The sequence below is a fragment of the Staurois parvus genome, unplaced genomic scaffold (assembly GCF_062004578.1).
Source record: "Staurois parvus isolate SC_StPar_1 unplaced genomic scaffold, SC_StPar_1.0 ptg000022l, whole genome shotgun sequence".
Taxonomy (NCBI): domain Eukaryota; kingdom Metazoa; phylum Chordata; class Amphibia; order Anura; family Ranidae; genus Staurois; species Staurois parvus.
Window position 1 is genome coordinate 9639240 of NW_028317818.1, and position 22295 is coordinate 9661534.

At 44.5% G+C, this 22295-nt stretch overlaps 1 protein-coding gene across 4 annotated transcripts in view; it reads right to left on the bottom strand.

The window, feature by feature from the left end:
• The window catches only part of USP7 (ubiquitin specific peptidase 7), a 264238-nt gene that overhangs the window by 191776 nt on the left and 50167 nt on the right, over window positions 1–22295 (bottom strand). The gene's annotated exons all lie outside the window — the stretch shown is intronic.

A 22295-nucleotide genomic window follows, 5' to 3' on the forward strand; every position in this document is an offset into this window, starting at 1 on the left:
CAGAAAAATGTGGTGGGATTTTTTTTTAGTTTTCTTTTTTTTTTTTAAATCAAGTTATATATTGGGCTTGTTCGCTCTTGTCCCTGTATAATTAGGATATCGACAAATGCATTTCATTTGTGTTGACACCAAATATGAATGGTCTTATAGGTCCAGCTATTATGGTGAGTTTGTGCCCTGCAAAGTGGTGGAGTGCAATTAGTAAGGTGTAGAACTGAAGAATTTGACCTTATAAGCATAATGGAATCACACTGCACAGACTACATTTGCTTTAATCCCACAAAGACTTACAAAAGATTTTTTGCTGGTTTATGGAATAGGCAAGGATACCTGTACTAGCAACCTTACCAGCATAATTAAATTGTTGCTAAACCCTAATGCTCTCTCCATAGTTTTGGGCTGGGCACAAAAAACACTATTAAGACATCAATAAAAAGCAAAAAAGCGTGAAATATCCTTTAAAATAAATTTGGCCAGGTTACGTGACCACCAGCTCTACAATGCTCTGCATGACCTGGGATGGTGGGTGTGACTAAGCAGCAGCATGTCACATGACATTGCTGCTTCTTGTTCCTGTTCTCTGCCCACAGCCTTGTAAAGTATAGTGAATGAAAGCAATTTTTTGACACCATCCTTTATCAGATTCTGTGTATGCATGGATGTCAAGCTCCTGCTATCACTCACATTGAACTCTTCAAAAAGTTTGAATATGAAAGATAGGCATGGATATCCCAAAAATACATTTGGAAGGGATAGAAAAGGAACAAAGGATAAAGAAAAAGAAAAAGTTCCGTAGGGATTTTAATGATTATTCAGACCAAGAGGTTTTTGACTGGCAGAAACAGAAAGACTCTGCTTTGCAAAAAAACCCTATTGCTAATGCTGTCAATAATAATTTCAAAAAACCTAATTCCAAGCCCTCCTACGTGCATAATAAGGAGCAATATTCTAATAGATCCCAACCTCTATGGGACAATAATATTGGCTCTAGAGAATTATATAGGCATCCAAACGCCTATGCTAATCATCCAAGGGATAATATCCCCACTAATTACTACACCCCCCCAAGAAGTACTAATCAGTCATCTACCCAATATAATACCCAATTTAATAACTCTGACCGACCCAACCAGTACTATAATTCTACTAACCCAACCCCACGGAAATTCAAAGATAATAAGGGAAATAAACATCCTCCCCCAAAAAACCCTCCACATAAAAGGAAACAAACTAACACTCATGGCAATTATCAGAATTATCACAAGGATCCTCAAAATCCTCCCCCCAAAAACTCATACCAACCTCAATATCCCAAACAGCCTTTTTTAGAGGAGGGCTATTCGAGAAAAAGGAGAGGTACGGGAGAGGCAAGAGAGGGGGAAGAAGGGCGAACAGACACCCCAAAAAAGAGGAAAATGTAGTAGGCAAGGGTATCTTCAATCTGAGTGATACACATTTAACTGATAATGAACTCCGCCTTCTTGATAAAGGACTCAAATATGCACCTGCCAAAAAATTGAATAAATTTAATACATACATTGATGTGCATAAATTTGCCAGACAGCTGTCTTTGAAACGATATTTTATCAATAATCCGATTATAAGTAACGCTATTTCGGATGGTTCTGATGGCTTTGTGCATTCAAGCCTAAGGAATGCATCTACCTATAATCCACCACCTCAAATACATTCTTGTGTTAATCTCTTTAAGGATAAGGTCATAAAAGATCTCAGAAATATCCATGTTAGGGATTCATACAAAGGAGAATGTGATAATGTGGCAATTAAATCTTTACTCGAAAGAAAGGACCTTGTTGTTAGACCAGCGGATAAAGGAGGGGGTGTGGTGGTTCTCAACAAGGCCCAATATATCACTGAGGTTAACAACATCCTTAGTGATGACACCACATATAGACCTCTACCGCGTGACCCAATGTTAGGGTATAAGAAAGAGCTGAAGAAGATCATTACTAAAGGTTTTGATCTGAACATATTAAACAAGAAAGAGAAAGCTTTTCTGTGCCCTATAACACCTAAATTGCCTATACTATACATCTTGCCCAAAATACACAAGGACCCGGTCCACCCACCGGGTCGTCCGATTATTAGTGGGATAGGATCCCTCAGCTCCAAGATAGGCGAATATATAGATTATTATCTCCAGCCATTGGTGGCACAGACCCCATCCTACCTCCGGGACACAAAACAAGTGCTAAATATATGTAGCACTCTCAATATATCTCCTAACACTTACCTGGTTACTGCTGACGTAGCCTCTCTCTATACTAACATCAACCATGCTGATGGTATGGAGGCTGTTGATTTTTACCTCACTAACTCCAGTACTTTGCCCATGGTACAAAAACAGTTTATCTTGGAGCTACTTGAGTTTGCAATGGTTCACAACTACTTCTGGTTTGACCAGTCGTATTACTTGCAGATTAAAGGTGTTGCTATGGGGGCCAGGTTTGCCCCCAGTCTGGCAAACCTTTTTATGTCGCGATGGGAGGAAGATCTTATTTATGCTAGAGACTGGCCGGAATTAGTTATGTATAAGAGGTACATTGATGACATCATTCTCCTTTGGAACGGAGAGAAGGAATCCCTGATTAACTTTTTTACTAGTCTTAACAATAATAAGCTCAATATCAGTCTTACGTTTACATACAGTCAGTCTGAAATTAACTTTTTAGATCTTACACTTATCAATTTTAATGGCAAAATTGTAACGAAATCATTTTTCAAGAGTACAGATAGGAATAGTTACATTCCAACCAGCAGCTGTCACCATCCTTACTGGTTGAACAACATTCCGAAAGGTCAGTTTATGCGTATTCGACGCAACTGTACAGACATGGACACTTACTTTGACCAAGCCATGATATTGAAGAAAAGGTTCCTGGAAAAGGGCTATAAGGAGGATATTCTGGATAACACTATACAGATGATTGCCCAATATGACAGGAACGCTATGCTATCTAATAAACCCAGACCAACAGAATCAAGGGTCTGCCCCTTTGTCACGACATTTTCTACACAGTTTAGACAGATTGGAGGAATTATAAAGAAGAATTGGAATTTACTGAAATTGGACCCTATACTGTCTAAAATCTTGCCTGACAAACCAGAAATTATTTTCCGGAGAGCGACAACAATTAGGCATCAAATAGCTCCTAACGTAATTAACCCCCCGTCTGGCACCACATTTTTTGATGAATTGAAAGGGTTTTACCCTTGTAATAAGTGTATTATTTGTAAATATAATGGTATTAGGAAATGCAGAATCAATAACTTTGAATCTTTCATAACCAGGAAAAATTACACTATTAATCAGTTTATCTCATGCAACAGTAAATTTGTGGTGTATCTTCTCCAATGCCCATGCCAAAAACAGTACGTGGGGCGGACGACTAGACGTCTACGTGACCGTTTGAGGGAACATGTAGCCAATATTAAGAAAAGCTACAGAGAACATTCACTCTCAAATCATTATAGGCTATTCCACAACAGTGACCCCTCCTCTCTCAAATTTGTGGGAATTGAAGTAATATCACCACACTGGAGAGGTCAGAATAAAACAAGAGCCGTGTCACAAACCGAAACAAAATGGGTCTATGAATTAGATACCCTACACCCCAGGGGACACAATATCGAGATTGATGTCAATTGCTTTATAGCTAATAATTAGCACCCCTTAGTACTAGACTGGTTGGCATTTTTCCTATTACACTATCGATTACATTATTTAGACTGATGAATATGGGCTCTTATACTGGTTTTATGAACTCTTAGCTATCCTATTCTATTATTTATTTTTATGCTATTCTATGCCTCATTTATGGATTTTTTAGTGTATTAATATCAAGGGTCATTTATTAGGATTTATTCCCTTTCGGACATTTATGCATTTTTACATTTCTTTTAATTATCTATTACTGCACCTCGAGCACCTGTACATGCCGTGGATGAATCAGTGTCATTTCTCCCACCAGCTCACCAATTTTAGGTGCGGCATCACCGATTAGGGGTCTTGAGATAATTATTAAGATTATTCCCCTGGGATTATCAACCACTCTTTGTGGTATTCAAGCGTTTATTTATACGCTTAGATAGCTGTGCATTATCATACCCCAGCTATTTTTTATCATCCGTGGTTAATAAGCGGTGTCTCTATATGCAGTTAATTCTGCTCTATTTTAACAGTAGCGAGATACTCTGTACATTAATAACAATTCCCGTCTTTGTAACGGCTGTTTATCTAATTGCACATTATTATATGTGTATTATTATTATTATTGTCGTTTACTGTATGTAAATACTCAATTGAAGACCTTGGCACTCGGAGCGCTTCTTTACGCCGTGGGTATATTATTGCTATTTCCCTTATTAATCACCGCTTTGGTGTTGAATTATTTGGGAGGAGGGCTGAAGTTAATACACTTAAGTGATATTCTTAGTTGTTATCATTTTTACCTCCCCTGGGATCATAAGCCATTCTCTCTGGCTCAAATGCGCTTTAATGCGCTCTGTCAGCATTGAATCATATGCCTCAGGCTGACAGTTCTGTGTATCCACGACAAAATGGCGTTTTTCCGCGCGCGCATGCGCAGTTGCCCGTTCTTCTCGAAAATGGCGGCGAGCTAGTGCGCATGCGCGACTCCCCGTTTTCCATTATTTGAACACCAGGCGTCTGTCACGGAGCTGTCAGTGTTCTCCTCTGATGATGTGCCTTAGCACGAAAGGCCTCAGGAGGAACTGACAGCCTGTGACGCCTCACTGCCGCTCAGACCACCAGGAGGTCTGGCGGCCAGCTTTACCTAGGTCAGTGTTACACCTTTCTATTCACTGCTTTCCAGGCTTTTGCCAGCACCATTACTGACCTGTTTTTACTGTATTGTTTTACCAATAAATACTTTATATACTACACTATGGGTACTCTACCACTTTTTGCCCCTCATTGAGGGGTTAGCAGACACAGCTGCATACCACTTCCAGAGGAGGGAAGCCTTTTTCCTGGAGGGGACCTTCTGCCCGGCTGACTTATCTCCATCTTAAGGAGGCTCTACAAGTCCAACAGATCGATTGATGACACCTCTCCCTGGGGGATAACGACAGCTGTGGGATTTGATATATACATGCGCATTTCCTATGTGCGGTCGGTGAGTGCGCATTTCTGCCATTTTCCTGGATCACTCTAAGTTGTGTCCACCACATTCACGGACCAATTACAATTTTGAATTTATTGATCGAACTTTTTATCGAATTTTATATCGAACTTTTTAGTTTGTCATTTATTCTGTCATTTTATTCTGTTTTTTAGCGCTGCACTTTATTTTATTGTTTATGGATATCCCAAGCTGCCTCCTGGCTTGCATAAAGTATGTCTGGAATTCTATAGTAAGCAACTACAGTAGTGTGGGTACTGATCAAGATTACAAAGTCTGTGGAGAACTCCCCCGGTAACAGCTAGACCAGGGGTGGCAAACTTTTTGACTTGAGGGCCGCAATGGGTTCATATATTGGACCCGGGGGCCAGACCAAGAGTAGATGAATGATGTGTATGTGTCATCCATAGTAAGTATAGTAATATTCCCCCATAGTAAGCATAGTAATTAATCCCCCATATAGTAATTCATCCCCCATATAGTAATTCATCCCCCATATAGTAATTCATCCCCCATAATCCCCCATATAGTAATTCATCCTCCATATAGTAATTCATCCCCCATATAGTAATTCATCCCCCATATAGTAATTCATCCCCCATATAGTAATTCATCCCCCATATAGTAATTCATCCCCCATATTAATTCATCCCTCATATAGTATTTCATCCCCCACAGTACTATTCCCCCCCATGTAGTAAGCCAAGTCCCCCCTGTGTCAATTCACTTACCTTTGCTCCGCGCGTTCCTCTCGCCGTGTTCCCGCGCCGTTCCGGTCATCAGGGCGGACTGTGAGAGGAGCCTAGCTCCCCTCACGTTCCTCACGCTGCCCCGCCTACACACATCCTGACAGCCGATGTTTGCCACGCTCCACGGGCCGGATTAAAAGGTCCGCCGGGCCGTAGTTTGCCCATTGCTGAGCTAGACAGTGGAGGAGCTGATATCAATCATGCAGCAAGTCCCGTCCCAGCAGCGGCAATACCAACTATATAGCAACTAACACCATACCGCACAGGCTACATTGGCATGCAGATCACTGCCACAAGGAATAAAGAAGTCCAAGTAACAAGCAGAACCACTGATTATTTTTTTAATATTGAAATATTTTAGGGGAAAAAAAAAAAATTTCTCACAACCTGGCAGACAGACTTCTTAGGGCGCTTCCTTTAGCAACTCTAAACAAATTAGTAAAGAAAGCCTTTAACCGACATATTCCTGGAAATTCACAGAGCTATCAGATAATAATTCATTAAAAAAAAAAACCCAGGATCAGATGTATGGCAACATCAACACCAGATCTTGAAGGATTACACCTTCTACTCCCCTGTACACCAATCCTACTCCAGGATAGACTTCTTGTTTCTCATGCACTTCTTGAGAAAGTCTTGGAGATTGCAGCTGAACCTGCTATCTTATCTGATCATGCTCCCACCACCTTACCCATCTCACTACATTCCCCCCCCCCCCCCCCCCCAACACAACATTGGTGTCTCAACAAGAGCGTCCTACAAAGTAAGCAATCACAGGCAGAGCTCCAGGCTGAGCTCTCTTCCTTCTTCGCATTGAATGACTCCCCCCCGATATTAAGCAGCTCTCTATTTGGAAAGAACTTGAATGCTTCATCTGGGCATCCCTAATAAAACTAGGATCCAGACACAAAAAGGAACATCTTGAAAAGCTGACCTCAATCTCTCACATCCACTCAGTAGAAACAACACACAAAAATCGCAGGTGTTGAAGGTAGTGGCAAGATTAGCCATTCTACAGGATTAGGCCAATTCAAAATGAAACTACTTTACAGCAGGCACCAACCTAGATATTTGACTACAAATCTGGCCGGCTTTTTACATGCTCCCTCCACTCCATTCCTCATAATTCTTCATTCCCTCTACCGTCTCTCCTACAGGCTGCAAACTTACCAAATCTACAGACATTTCCAACCGTTATAAAGATTTTTTTACTCTGCACTATACAAATCTCTCTGGAATCCTTTGTCCCATTTTTCGTTAGCCCAAAGGGACCACCTCATACAGAAATACCTCACAGATTCCACTCTTCCAAAATTATCCTGTGCAAAATTAACAGCACTGAAACCCATTTCCGAAGAGGACTTTTGCCCGAGATCTAGAAGACATGCCATTGGGTAAAAAGACAGGCCCCGGCGGCTTTACATTATTATAAAATGTTCCAGCAACCTCGGGACCCCAAATTTGTATGTGCCTTTAACGCTATACTGCAGAACCATCCCCTTCCAAAAAGACACCTTTGCCCATATCAGTATTCCCAATACCTAATAAGGACCCCGTGCTCTGTGCCACCTACAGACCACTTTCCCATTTCAAAACTGGTTTGAAGATGCTCACAAAAGTAATAACATGAAGACTTCTCCCCTGCCTAGAGAGTCATTCACTTGGATCAATCTTGTTTTGTACCTGGCAGAGAAGCGATGGACAACACTACCAGAGCCCTTAACCTCATTCACTTCTAGAACGCCACTTAACTCCCTGCACGTCTCCTCTCTATGGATGCCTAAAATATGTTTGACAGTGTTAACTGGAGATTTATGAAGTGTACTCTCCAACAAATTGGAATCGGAACAAACATGATGAAATGGATCAACACTTTGTATGAGTACCCAACAGCGGCTGTTAAAATCAACAGAGTACTATCCACCAAATTTAAAATAAGAGAATGCCACCCGCCAGGGTTGCCCCCCTCAATTCTGATTTATATGCTTACCTTAGAGCCATTGCAACGGCATGTTAAACTTAACCTGGGCAATAAAGGTGTACGGGGCAGAGAGACATCACATAAGGTCCATATGCCAGCGACCTGCTCTTTTTTTATACCAACCCACAAATACCCATATGCAATCTAATCAAAGAACTGTCCCTCATTCTCACAAAATCTGAAGCATTGAACCTTACAATCTCTGCAGCCAGGCTATATATTCCGCAAACAAAATTTCCATTCGACTGAGAAACTGAAGTATTTGAGGATCTTCCTTCCACACGCTAATACGTTTCTGTAGAATTTTCCCCAACTGCTTTCCAACATGCGACATGATTGGAAGAAATTGCATTTTAAAAATAAACATGCTCCCCTGACTGCAGTCCCTTTTCTAAACCCTCCCAGTGACAGTCCTGACTAATTCCTAATTCAAAAAGTCAAACATGAGTTTGTACAATTCCTCTGGGCAGAAGGCCCACCTAGAATACAGATACCCTTACTATGCCCAAATGTTCAGGGAGCATGTACTTTCCTGACCCAGTACAATAGTATCAAGTAGCACACCTGTCCTGGATTTTGGACTGGTGCAATCACACTCTGATAAAGAGCCAAGTACCCCTAGAGCAAGTTATGTCACCCATCCCACTGAGGGCTCTGCTATGGCTACGCAAGTCTTGTTTAGGTGAAAGAACACTCCATTCTAGGTATTACCTATAAAATCAATATTAACCACTTTAATTTTCACTTCCTTCCAATCCAGGCCAATTTTCAGCTTTCAGTGTTATCACACTTTGAGTGACAATTAGTCATGCAATACCCATATGAAAATATTAATCTTTTTTTTTTTTTTTTGTTTAGACAGACCTCTCTTTGTTGTGGTATTCAATCACAACTGGGTTTTGTATTTTTTGCTATACAAATGAAATTGAATGTTCTAAAATTTTGCAAATCTTTTTGCATAAAACCTTTGACCAACAACATTCTGCTACATTTTTTGGGTAAAAATAACCCAAAACAGTGTATATTATTTGGTCTGTGTGAAAGTTAGTCTACAAACTATGAGATATATATTTGAAAATTGATCAGCTGAGACCCTAATATGCCAGATGCTGGCATGGGGTATGGCAATGATCAGGACGCTTCCATGGGGTATGGCAGCGATCAGGAGGCTGCCATGAGGTATGGCAGCGATCAGGAGGCTGCCATGAGGTATGCCAGCGATCAGGATGGCAACAGGCTGCTGTAGACTCACAGGCTTCAGCAATGGTTCTCTCTTTCCTCATAGCCGATCTGTGTGAGGGCAGAGAGAACTGATGTTCACCATGTGATTGCTGTGACTAGACAAAGCAATCGCATGGTAAAACACCATGCAATCACCTGGACACAGCAGTAATGTAATTCGCTGTGTCCAGGTGAGACACAGATCACTGGGCTCCCACATGCAGACTATGAGCCACGCAGGAGCTGACGTACTGGTGCGTTAACCCCCAACGATGCTGCTTCCCATCTGACGTTTATAGGCTGTGGGCAGATGGGAAGCGGATAAATAACTAAAGGCAGATTTATTTCTTTTTATTTTAAGTTTTGGACAGAGTGGACATGGATAAGAGCCCCTGGCAGTTTTTATTGCTGTGTCCCTGTTAAGTGGATTCACCCAATCTATTTGTCCTGTTAACCATTCAAGGTGAAAGCAAAAGAAAATTCTAACTTTTGGATTGTCCCTGGAAAAGTAATACAGGGGAAATCTTTCAATGGGAACATTCTAGTGGCCTGGGGGTCCCCAAGAGATTCCTTTAACAACTTGCCTACAGGGTACTTGTATCCCCTTCCTGCCCAGGACAATTTTCAGCTTTCAACGCTGTTGTACTTTTTGTAAATAAATTATTTTTCTCCTTCACTGATGTGCGCTAATGAGGCTGCACTGATAGGTAGCACTGATGAGGAGGCACTGGTAGGTGGCACTGAAAGGCACTGATATGTGGCATTGGACACTGGAAGGTGGCATTGATGGGCACTGACAGGTGGCACTGCTGGGGCTACGCTCATCAGGGCACACTGATCATCAGTGCCCTGATGATCAGTGTACATGTCCCCTCTGAGTAATGCCGATTACAGGCTCTCCTCTCCAAACGAGCTGCCAGCGTGACAGCTCGTGAGGAGAGAAATCCTGATAACTGGCATTTCCTTATTTACATGTGATCAGCTGTGACAGAGTCAACGTCTTCAGCTCTTTCCATTGATCGGTGATCTGCTGTGTCCCAGGGACACAGTGCACCACCGATCGCCGCGCACACGTGAGGTTAGAATGGGAGGACGTCATATGACATCCTCCCAGAACGAGAGAACCACCTTGCGCCCATCATTTCCTTATATGGTGGGCGGGAGGCGGATAATATGTAGGGATTTCCTCTTACTTCCTGTTTTGCTTATGGGACAGGAAGTGAAGTTATACCTCCCCAATGGAACACAGATGGCAAAAGAAAGTTTGACAAAAAGGTTATAACCCTCCCTTACTCTATTAAAAAAAAATAAAAATAAAAAAATGTTCTCTCTATAGCTCTAATTTAAAACCCTATCAACCTCACCCATTTTGTTTCAATTAATTGGATAAAAACCTAAAAAAAAAAAAAAAAAAAAAAAAATCTATATGCACTGGTAAGTATAAATAATTGGCTATATGGATGGGGAACAACATATCTAATCGGGTCTCAGAACAGAACAGAAGAGATACAGTGCCTTGAAAGGCATCATACCCCTTGAAATTTTCCACATTTTGTTAGGTTACAACCAAAAACGTAAATATATTTGATTGGGATTTTATGTAATAGACCAATACTTTGTAAAACAACCTTTCGCTGAAATTACACCTGCAAGATTTTTGTCTCTACCAGCTTTGCACAAAGAGTGAAATTTCTGCTTATTCTTCTTTGCAAAATAGCTCAAGTTCTGTCAGATTGGATGGAGTGTATCTGTGAACAGCAATTTTCAAGTCTTGCCATAGACTGTCAATTGAATTTAGGTCTGGACTTTGACTGGGACAATTAACACATGAATATGCTTTGATCTAAACCATTTCATTGTAGCTGTAGGTTTAGGGTCGTTATCTTTCTGAAAGGTGAACCTTCGCCCCAGTCTCAAATCTTTTGCAGACTCTAACAGGTTGTCTTCTAAGATTGCCCTGTATTTGGCTCCATCCATCTTCCCATCAACTCTGAGCAGCTTCCCTGTCCCTGCTGAAATAAAGCATCCCCACAACATGATGCTGCCTCCTCCATGTTTCACGACGGAGATGGTGTGTTCAGGGTGATGTGCAGTGTTAGTTTTCCACCACACAGAGCGTTTTGCTTTTAGGCCAAAAATATCGATTTTGGTCTCATCTGACCACAACACCTTCTTCCACATGGCTTCTTGCGAACTGCAAATGGAACTTCTTATGGCTTTCTTTCAACAATGGCTTTCATCTTGGCACTCTTCCATAAAGGCCAGATTTGTGGAGTGCATAACTAAGTTATCCTGTGGACAGATTCTCCCACCTGAGCTGTGGATCTCCGCAGCTCCTCCAGAGTTACCATGGGCTTCCCTGCTGCTTCTCTGATTAATGCTCTCCTTACCCGGCCTATCAGTTTAGGTGAATGGCCATCTTTGGGTAGGTTTGTAGTTGTGCCATACTCTTTCCATTTTCGGATGAAGGATTGAACAGTACTCCGTGAGAAGTTCAAAGCTTGGGATATTTTTTTTTCATAACCGAACACTGCTATAAACCTCTCCACAACCAGAGAGACCAACAAGCGAACCAGAAAGTCACTTCCATGTAGATAAAGATTATATATATATATATATATATATATATATATATATATATATATATATATATATATATATATATATATATGTATGTATGTATGTATGTATGTATGTATGTATGTATGTATATGAGAGAGAGAGAGAGATAGAGAGAGAGATCTTTGTATCTGAGCTGAAATAAAAAAGAGGCTACCTGAAACCAGACATCCCCCCCCCCCAAAAAAAAACCCCCAAATATCTCAGAGAGGGAAGAGTGGTGGAACTTCCCCTTTGGGTGGATTTCCAATTTAAAAATCACCAACACCGCATATACCCCTCATGAATCTCGATTTTTTTTTTCTTTCAAAGGTCTTGAATCGTGCAAACTTACCAGTTTACATACCAACCCCTCCAGCGCCCCTGGATACTTATCGTACTGTAAATCCCTGAATTGTACTTGACCTTGGTTTTAACTGTCTGACTCAGCTTATGGATGTCTGTAATCCTGGTTTTTCTTGTAGCTTTAAAGCATAAAAATTAAACACTCATGCCCAAATCTTCCTCTTCTTTCATCCCCCACCGATGCATGAGCTTCTTTCCCTCTTTCCCTGCCGAGTGCCCCATGAGCAACCTGCTTGCTCTGGGGGCACTCGTGTATGCTTGCTTCCGAACCACCTCTGTGTGTCAGAGACACAGAAAGCATGGCTTGGCCACACCCTTCGCTCCTTCCTCACTAGCTTTGATTAGCAGCAGAAGCCAATGGCTCCTGCTGCAGTGTCTCAGCCAATGAGGAGGCAGAGATCAGGGATAGCGTCTGCTCTCGTGCCTTTCACTGGATCAGGATCGGGCTCATGTGAATATAAGAGGGCTGAGCTGCACACTGAAGGTTTTTTATCTTCATGCATAGAATGTGCGAAGGTAAAAAACCTTATATATCAAATGCTGGTCTAATTATAAGCCTTTTCTTTCAATATGGATCTGAAATTATCAGCAAAAATCTTAGCTACAAGGCAAAGCCACTGTTAACACTAGTGCAACTTCTGTTTACTTGACTCACACAGTTACATGACAAGGAAAATCACATTTTCAATGGCAACCATCCTACGCAATGCAGCTCAGCACAGAGCGATTTTGGAAAAGGTTCCTGGACCATTTTGGTGTGACTCCCAAGTGCAGCTTGGCCCCCACAGACCTCTTATCTCACAGAAGTGCATCAGCATTCAGATATGAAGCCACTTTAACCGCTTCCTGTCTGCCCTATAGCAGAAATACTGCTACAGGGTGGCATGGGTGTATATTGTGATTTTTCATTTCTGGGTAGGGGGTTTCGCGGCCATCAATCACCGGGTCCCGGCCGGTAATTACTCGCTGACAAGCGGTGATTTCCAAAGATCTCAGACAAGGACAACGACTGTTTTGTTTACTAACAGTTTGTTAAGCCGCCTGGCAGAGTCTCTAGCAGCCCACCGCACGGACGCTCCCAGGGCGCGGGGTCTAAGTCCCAGCCTGCTATTCACCAGGGCCCCTGATGGTGGGGATGGACTTGGTGCAGACTGAAACCAGGTCGCGACCCCCGAGTGCGTCCTGCGGTGGTAGAGAATACTGACAGGGGAGTGCAGGAACGGAATCTATTTGGAAGAGGCAGACAGATACACAGGTCTGACCCAAACCGGATGGATGGATGGGTGGATGGATACGGTATGCGTGGTCAGACAGGCCGGTCGGTATTATGCGGGCAGCGAGGTACAGAGGAGCGAGCTAAGAATGGTCAGGTCACAAGCCAGGTTCAGCAGGATGCGGGCAAATACAGTACCAGGGATCAGACAGAAGAGTAGTCAGGCAAGCCAGGGGTCAAACAGGAGAGAGCAGGATCAGGAACAAGCAGAGGTCGGCAACGGAGTATACAGCAACACAGGAACAGGATACAGGACACAGGATACAAGACCAAACGGCAACTAACATACCTGTTCCTGCGTTTAAATAGCCCGCCTCCCGCTGTCATTGGTGCCAGGCGCGCGTCCGTGATCCCGAGTGCGCATGCGCGAACCCCGCCGCTGCCATGCGCGGCCAGGTCCTACCGCCCGCCGGGTAGAGAGAGTGGGTGTTCTGCGCATGCGCCGCCCGACGCGATGCCGCAGAACACCCGGATCCTGACATTGCCCCCCCCCCTACGGGCAGCCGCCGGATGCCCAACAGTTCTCTCTTGTGTGGGTGGTTGTCAAAAAAATCCCGAATCAATCTAGAGGCATGAATGTTCTGGGAGGGTTCCCATGAGTTCTCCTCTGGACCATACCCTTTCCACTTAATGAGAAACTGAGTCTGACCCCCCCTCTTCCTACAGTCTAGAATAGTCTCAATTTCGAACTCCTCCTCCCCATCAACGTTTATGGCGTCAGGAGGCCTAGATCTCCGGTTCGGGAATGGGTCCGGTGCCGCAGGTTTCAACAGCGATACATGAAATACCGGGTGTATTCTAAAGGATTCCGGGAGTACGAGCTCGTACGCCACTTCGTTAACCTTCCTCTTTACCTGGAATGGGCCCATAAATCTCGGTCCCAATTTCCGCGATGGACATATCATCCTAAGGTTTGTCGTGGCCAACCAGACCTTGTCCCCTGGGTGTAACATAAGCTCCCCTCTTCTCCTTTTGTCAAAGGCTTTCTTACTGCCCTCCTGGGCCTTCAGGATCGCTTCTTGTAAGATCTTATTGTTTGCAGAAAGGAAGTGCAACATGTCCTGTGTAGCTGGCACCGAACTTTCAGGAATCGTGTCAGGTAAAAAGGTCGGGTGGAAGCCGTAATTGGCAAAAAATGGGGATTGCTGAGTAGTCGAGTGGCTAGCATTGTTGTAAGCAAATTCGGCCAGTGGTAAAAGAGTTAGCCAATCGTCCTGGAGAAATGATGTGTAACATCGGAGATATTGTTCCAAGGTCTGGTTTGTACGTTCGGTCTGTCCATTGGTCTGTGGGTGATATGCCGAGGAGAGAGATAACTTGATTTCCAACGTCTCGCATAGTGCTTTCCAAAATTTGGAGGTGAACTGGGCACCCCTATCCGAAACTATATCCTTAGGAATTCCATGGAGTCTCACCACCTCTCTCACAAAGATTTGCGCCGTCTCCGCAGCGGATGGTGTGTTTTTGAGAGGCAAGAAGTGGGCCATCTTGGATAGGCGGTCCACAATCACGAAAATGGTGGTATGGTCTTGAGATGGAGGAAGTTCCACAATGAAATCCATCGAAATCATTTCCCACGGTCTGTTAGGTATGGGTAAGGGTCGCAGGAGCCCCCAAGCCTTGTTCCTGGAAGGCTTATTCCTTTGACAGACCGCGCAGGTCTTTACGTAAGCCTCGCAATCTTTGGACATGCTGGGCCACCAGAACATACGTTGTAGAAGTTCCAACGTCTTCCGGGCCCCGAAGTGCCCAGCCAAGGGATGGTCATGGCAATGGCCCAAGACCGTGGTGCGAGATTCGTCAGGTACCAAGATTCGTTCTCCTTTCCACCATAATCCATCTCTATTCTGTAGTGGCACCCCTGGAACATTTGGAGCCCCTATGGATGCTGCCTGTAGTTGGGAACGTAGCTCCGTCTGTAATGCCAAAAAATTACCAGACGACAGGATGGTGTCGGGTTTGTGGGCCTCCTTCGGGTCTTCGAACATCCGCGAAAGAGCATCTGGTTTTGTGTTCTTTGATCCAGGCCTATAAGTGATATGAAACACAAACCGAGAGAAAAAAAGTGCCCACCTAGCCTGTCTTGGTCTCAAGCGCTTCGCCGTTCTTAAATATTCAAGGTTCTTGTGATCCGTAAAAATTAATATCGGGTGCACGGCTCCTTCCAGCAAGTACCTCCACTCCTCCAATGCTGCCTTGATGGCCAGGAGTTCTCGGTCCCCTATGTCATAGTTCTTCTCGGCCGAAGATAGTTTCCTGGAGAAAAATGCCACGGGATGCATCAGTTCCTTGACGCCCTTCCTTTGGGAAAGCACAGCCCCAACCGCGTTTTCGGAAGCATCCACCTCCAAGGTGTAGGGTAATGAAGAGTCAGGATGGCTCAGTACTGGGGCCTCGGTGAATAACCTCTTTAGGGACTCAAAGGCTTCCTGCGCCTCAGATGTCCACTTGAAACGCACTCCCTGCTTGGTAAGTTGCGTGATGGGGGATACTAGGCCTGAAAAGTTCCTAATGAATTTCCGATAAAAATTAGCAAAGCCAATGAACCGCTGAACCCCTTTTTTATCTAACGGCACCGGCCATTCCAGAACTGCGGAGATCTTCTGTGGATCCATCGCTATTCCAGTAGTAGAAATAATTAAGCCTAAGAAGGGGATACTGTGCTGCTCAAAACTGCATTTATCTGCCTTTGCGTATAACCCATGCAAACGGAGCCTTTCCAGCACCACCCTGACGTGACCCCTATGCTCCTCCAGAGATGCAGAAAAAATTAAGATATCATCAAGATAGATGACCACGAAAATATCCAAGAAGTCCCTGAACACATCGTTAATGAAGTGCTGGAAGGTGGCGGGGGCATTACACAGACCGAAGGGCATTACCAGGTACTCAAAGTGCCCGAACCTAGTACGGAAGGCAGTCTTCCACTCATCTCCCTCCCGAATACGGACCAGATTGTAAGCCCCCCTCAAATCCAACTTCGTAAAAACAGATGCAGTCCTGAGTCGCTGAAACAGTTCTGGTACTAAAGGAAGTGGGTAACGGTTCTTTACCGTGATCTTGTTAAGCTCCCTATAGTCCACACAGGGCCTTAAGGATTTATCCTTCTTCTCAACAAAGAAGATACCCGCCCCGGCCGGGGATGTGGAGGGGCGTATGAACCCCTTCTGAAGATTTTCCTCAATATATTCCTTTAGTACCCCTAGTTCTTTTTCTGACAGAGGGAAGATCCGCCCGAAGGGTACCTCAGATCCCGGGAGCAGATCGATTGGACAGTCGTAGGCCCTATGCGGAGGAAGATTGTCAGCTCCCCGCTTACTAAATACGTCAAGGTATTGATGGTAAACTGAAGGGACGTGTTGTGTCAGCTCTATGTCAGTATCTACGCAGAATAGTGTGCGTGGGGCCTCCGGCTCATGTGGACAACAATGCTCTTGGCAGTATGGAGAGCCGAACCGGAGGGTACCGGCTTTCCAATTAATCTGGGGGTCGTGGGCCCGCAGCCACGGAAGCCCCAGAATAATTGGAAACAGAGGGGAGGAGATAGCATTCAAACACAGGAATTCCTGGTGAGTCTCGGATACAGTCACACAGAGAGGCGGGGTCTCCCGATCCACCACCCCAGACTTGATCCGAGATCCATCGGCTAGAAAAATATTAAACCCACATTCTTTAACCTGTAAGGGAATCTGGAATCGAGCCGCGAAGTCCAGATCCACAAAACAGCTACAGGCCCCGGAGTCAATGATCGCTGTTGCCGTCACGACCCTTCCGGGGAGCTGGAATGAAATGGGTACCGCTAAATAATTAACATTGTGACTGGCTGTGGTAGGTGTGGCAGAGTAAACAGAAGTGCACTTACCAGCCTTCACCGGACAGGAACGTACCATGTGGCCAGCTTCCCCACAGTAGAGGCACAGGTTGTTGCGGCGGCGTCTTTGACGCTCTTCAGGTGTTAGGGAGGGACGAGCTAGCCCAACTTGCATTGGTTCCGGCGTATCCAGGGGTTCTGGATTACGATTCCCAGCAGTGCTACTGACTGGTCCTGGAGCATGGGGAAACATCCAAGCAGGCCTCAGGCCCTGGCCTGACCTCTCCATCCTGCGTTCCCGCAAGCGTCGGTCGATCTGAATAGCCAGGGTCATGAGATTTTCTAGTGTGGCTGGTATGCCTACCCTGGCTAGTTCGTCTTTCAGGGACTCAGACAGACCTATGCGGAACTGGTTGCGCAAGGCAGCGTCGTTCCATTGCGTGTCTCCCATCCACCGCCTGAACTCACCCGCATACTCCTCTGCAGGCCTACGACCTTGCCTGAGAGACTGAAGGGCCGATTCAGCTGATGCTGCTCGTTCGGGATCATCGTAAAGGAGGCCCATCGCTTCAAAAAATGCTGCCACAGATTCCAGCTGAGGTGGTTGCTGGATCTCTAATAGTCGATGCGCCCACTCTTGGGGTTCATCGAGTAGCAAAGAAATAATAAACCCCACCTTCACGGTTTCTGTCGCGAACGTGCGTGGCTGGAGCCTAAAGTACAACAGGCAGGCATTACGAAATGCTCTGAACTTGGTGCGATTCCCACTGAATCGTTCTGGGACAGGAACATGAGGTTCTGGCATGAGTGTAGGTGTAGGTGCTGCTGGTCCGGCCAGGGTTTCAGTGGTACCACTGGCCGGAGCTGAGGGACTATGATCTTGGGGGGCCGAAATAGTGGTGGTTAGGGTCTGGATCCGACCATCCAGGTGATTATAGCCCTCCTCCAGCGCCCTTACCGCCTGAGTAAGAGCCGCCAGATGCTGGCACATATTTTCCAGGGGGGAAGGTCCTCTTCCAGGTTCCGTCATCTTTTTGGCCGTTTGGTACTGTTAAGCCGCCTGGCAGAGTCTCTAGCAGCCCACCGCACGGACGCTCCCAGGGCGCGGGGTCTAAGTCCCAGCCTGCTATTCACCAGGGCCCCTGATGGTGGGGATGGACTTGGTGCAGACTGAAACCAGGTCGCGACCCCCGAGTGCGTCCTGCGGTGGTAGAGAATACTGACAGGGGAGTGCAGGAACGGAATCTATTTGGAAGAGGCAGACAGATACACAGGTCTGACCCAAACCGGATGGATGGATGGGTGGATGGATACGGTATGCGTGGTCAGACAGGCCGGTCGGTATTATGCGGGCAGCGAGGTACAGAGGAGCGAGCTAAGAATGGTCAGGTCACAAGCCAGGTTCAGCAGGATGCGGGCAAATACAGTACCAGGGATCAGACAGAAGAGTAGTCAGGCAAGCCAGGGGTCAAACAGGAGAGAGCAGGATCAGGAACAAGCAGAGGTCGGCAACGGAGTATACAGCAACACAGGAACAGGATACAGGACACAGGATACAAGACCAAACGGCAACTAACATACCTGTTCCTGCGTTTAAATAGCCCGCCTCCCGCTGTCATTGGTGCCAGGCGCGCGTCCGTGATCCCGAGTGCGCATGCGCGAACCCCGCCGCTGCCATGCGCGGCCAGGTCCTACCGCCCGCCGGGTAGAGAGAGTGGGTGTTCTGCGCATGCGCCGCCCGACGCGATGCCGCAGAACACCCGGATCCTGACACAGTTCTCCTCCCTGTCTGCTCTGTTAAACTGCTCTGGATGGCCATCCAGAGCAGTATGATTACAGTGAAGCACACTGACACAGTCCCCTAGTAAAACACTCCCTGCACACAGTTAACCCATTCCTGCCCAGTGCTATTAGAACTGTGTCAGTGTTTTTTTTTTTTTTGGTTTTTTTTAGCCCTGATCACTGTATTGGTGTCACTGGGAATGTCAGTGACACAAAGTCAGTTTCCCACAGTGTCAGAATGTCTGCCACAGTCCTGCTATAAGGGTACTTTCACACTGATCCGCCTCAAAAACGCCTTTTTTGCTGTGTTTTTTAAAGGACATGCGACTTAAATCTGCACCAAAACCGCTTCTCAGAGGCGTTTTTGAGGCGGTTTCTATTTATTTCAATGGAAAGAGGTGTTTTTGGGGCTTTTTTTTCTTTTCATTAACTCCCCACACATACCCCAAAGATGATGCAAACAGGAGTTTTTACACCGCACTGCAACACCTCAGTGTGAAAACATACATAGATATACATTCACATACATAGGGAAGCAGTTTTCTAGAGCTTTTCAGGCGCTTTTTTAATGCAAAAAAGCTTGAAAAACTCTTCAGTGTGAAAGTAGCCTAAGTCGCTGACCACTGCCATTACTAGTAAAAATTAAAGAAAAAAAAAAAATCCCAAAAATCACCATTTGTAAACGCTATAATATTCACTTAAACCAATTAATTTACAGGAATTGGGATTTATTTTTTAGCAGAATACATTATGGCCTAAATTTATTATGAAATTTGATGATTTTAAATTTTTTTACTGGACATGTTTAATAGCAAAAAGTCAAAAATATTGTTACTTTTCTCAAAATATTTTTTTTTTTTTTAATAGTGCAAGATTTAAAAAAAAAAAAAAAAAAAAACACGAACAGGCAATCAAATACCACCAAAAGAAAGCTCAATTCGTGGAGAAAAAGAAGTACGTAAAATTAATTTGGGTGTAGCGTTGCATGAACGCGTAGCTGTCAAAGTAACAACACTGTAGCGCAAAAAAATGGCCTGGTCAGGAAGGGGAGTAAATCCTGGAAGGGCAAGTGGTTACTGAATGAGGGTTTGTGTTTTAACCCTCACTTCTCCATGTAATTCTTGCTGCCTATAAACTTCCTCCCTAGCATATCCCATTCACACCTGAGTGTAGTGAAAACGCGTGTTCCCGCTCTAAAAGACTGCCCTACGTGCAACAAATGCCCAAAAGTATCTAAACACACGGCAACCTGCATAGAAAACGTGCAGCAAACAGGCACTGTGTTGCCATTTAGGAAACGTTCAGATCTGCACGTTGCCAAATATGCGGAAGCGGCACAGAAAATTTGTGTTTCACGTTCGGAAAAAGTGCAGATGCAAATGCACCCTAAATGGAAACCCACATTTCCGAAACACTCGACAAAGTATGTTTTCTGTGCGAGTTGCCAAGCATTTGGAAACGATCTGCAGCGGGACTTGCGATCTGTAGCGGGTGACGGTGCAAAATTAACGACACCACAAATGCTGGTTGCAAACACAGTACATTTGCCCGCACCAGCTCGTGTGCAACTTAAAAAGCAGTGAATTTACTACATTTGGTGCAATGCAATTTCAGCCCATTCAAAATGAATAGGGCTGAAATCGCACTGCACAACACTGCATGTGAACCACACAAAAAAACAGACAGCATTCCTATGCAATTCACATGCAGTTCCTGGTGCAAATGGACCTTAAATGGCAATGCAAGCACAATGTATTTGTGTGAAACATACAGAAAATGCATGCTTTGCCATGCATGTTGGAGACACACTTGCGTTGCCATTTAGACTGTGTACGCATCTGTGCATTTCCGTTCACAAAGGCAGTTCCAGCTGAATTAATCTATGGGTGGACTATTTGTAGATCAATTTCAGTACAACTGTTTTTTTGTGTGTGATAACTGCTGTAGGCAACTAGCAGTGATCATTGTATTCTGATGATGGGGAAACCTCCCACTGTCAAATTACAATAGCGCAGAGGAAGGGATTCCCCATCAACACTGACTGTTGATGGAGGAACTGAGCAATTTTCTATTCTTCAACCTGTTGCAAAATTTGGCATGCTTAAGGGGATGTCACAGGCTTTCATCAAGAGAGCCCTACTATGTCCAACCTTTCTTTCTAGAAACAGGATCTGTGAATGGAGAGAGCAGAGCTACAAAACATCTGGCTATCCTCTATTCTTAGATTCCCTAACATTCAAGGAGCTGTAGTACAGATCTATGAATAGAGCAGCTAGGCAGATAGGGTGGGCATAGTCGGCCTTCCTTGATGAGAGCCAGCAAAAGCCCCTTTATTAACCTCCACAGCACCAAAAGATTACCACAGCAGGGGTGGAGATGCTAAGGAGAGAGCCAGGCAGGATCTGGTGCAAACTAGCAAAACACTGAGTACTCGTGAAGTGGGGTAGGGTTATGAAGGAGGCCACCAGGGGTGTGCCCTTGAAAGCTTTGCCAGTGTCCAGTCACCTGAAAGCAGGTGTCTATAACCCAGGGTCTATGACTTCTTTGCCTGTTGTCCTGCGCTGTATGATTATAATTTTTCCTGTTTTGAACAGATAGCTGCAGTCAAAATATATATCTTACCCAAAAGCCATCCATCTCTTTTAGGTTGTTCCCCTTATATGTCCTTTGAATAGTACAGACCCATGTCTGACATTTCATCTGGAACCAACAATGATCTCAACTTTGTACCTGTATCTATCTATCAACAATTACCAGTTAGTTTGGTAGTCCTCAATTTTCAAAATTCAAAATATTAACAAGAGGAACAAATATGTTAACAAAATATCACACCATTTCTGAAACTGTATGGGCAAGTAATAGAAGCTATGTAGGGCGACCTCCTCAGCATAAACAGTATGGCATCTTCCAAGAGACAAGCCCAAGCTACTGCAGCCTATTACTGCTAATAAAGATTGTACCATCCCAGCTCAGGCCTTCGCCTCATCTGAAACCTTCAGGCATTGCATTTGCTCAAGCACCACGTTTTTATAGTTTCTACTCAATGGATGGCATGAGACCTTTTCTTTATTTCAGGCAAAAACACACAAAATCCCTGCTTCTGAATATTTTCAATACTCCAGAAAAAAAAACCCAATTATTATCACAAGCATCGGCCAAATGACAATAATTTATTATACCCGATTGTTTGAGCTTCGATTTCAGGATGACACACAAAGTCCTACTGAGCCCTCTTTCCAAAACACCAACACAGGTCACAAAAGACACTGATCTAGGCTCCCATTTGACAAGAGAACTACGGTCTATTGACAAAAACTGCTTTCAAAATGCTACTTCACTTGAAATATTA